Source organism: Octopus bimaculoides, chromosome 18, assembly GCF_001194135.2.
Source record: "Octopus bimaculoides isolate UCB-OBI-ISO-001 chromosome 18, ASM119413v2, whole genome shotgun sequence".
NCBI classification, from domain to species: domain Eukaryota; kingdom Metazoa; phylum Mollusca; class Cephalopoda; order Octopoda; family Octopodidae; genus Octopus; species Octopus bimaculoides.
The window spans coordinates 16,675,071-16,676,085 of NC_068998.1; positions in this window are offsets into that span (position 1 = coordinate 16,675,071).

A 1,015-nucleotide genomic window follows, 5' to 3' on the forward strand; every position below is an offset into this window, starting at 1 on the left:
GATATATCCAAGCTTATTTCAGGTACATCACAAATTCATGTGAACATACACCACCACTACCACACATCACTTAAAAGAATTTGAGAAAAGTCTCTTTCTCTCTTTCACATACACACATGCATATCCAAACATAATCTCTGTCTCTCTTTTTCTTTCCCCAAATACCACATTCATCCATAGACACATTGAAGACATTATTGTTTGGAAATGGGGGAAAACAAAAAAATGTTTTCCAGCCAGAATTTTAGAAGTTTTACTGAAAAGAAAAGAAAAAAAAAAAAATACCAAGGTTTAAAAAATTAAAAAACAAAACAAAAAGAAGAAAAAAAACACCCACCATTAAATAAAAATGACAAAAAAGAAAAGTCAAAGAAGAATATATAGCAGATTGAAGGATTTCTTATCAACAAGCAGCAAGTTATAGTCAAAGGGCTTTTTTTTCCCCCCAAGGAAACTGAAGACAACAAAGAAACAAATGTTGACATTTTAGATTCAGGTATAACCTCATACACACACATAGACACAGACACATGTGTATGTATATATAAATATATACATACATACATACATACATACATACTTATTTATATTGCACATATATTTGTTTCATACACAGAATGTTTTTAGGGGTTCTGAGCATTTTAGTTTATTATTATTATTACTAAGATGATAAGCTGGCAGAATTGTTTGTAAACCTGGCAAAATGCTTGGCAACATTTCGTCTGTCTTTACGATCTGAGTTCAAATTCCACCAATGTCGACTTTACTTTCATCCTTTTAGGTCAATAAAATAAGTACCAGTTGAGTCCTGCCCCAAAATTGCTGGCCTTGTGCCAAAGTTTGAAACCATTATCATTTTTACTGTTATGCTAGATTTGACACAACAAAAGAGCATTTTGTTTCTTATCCTAAAATCCATTTTATTTATTTTGTACCGCCACGGAAAAGTATATGCAGACTGCCACCCCCGTCCTTTATTTCTCCCTTCCTCTGTGTGTATGTGTGTCTATATATA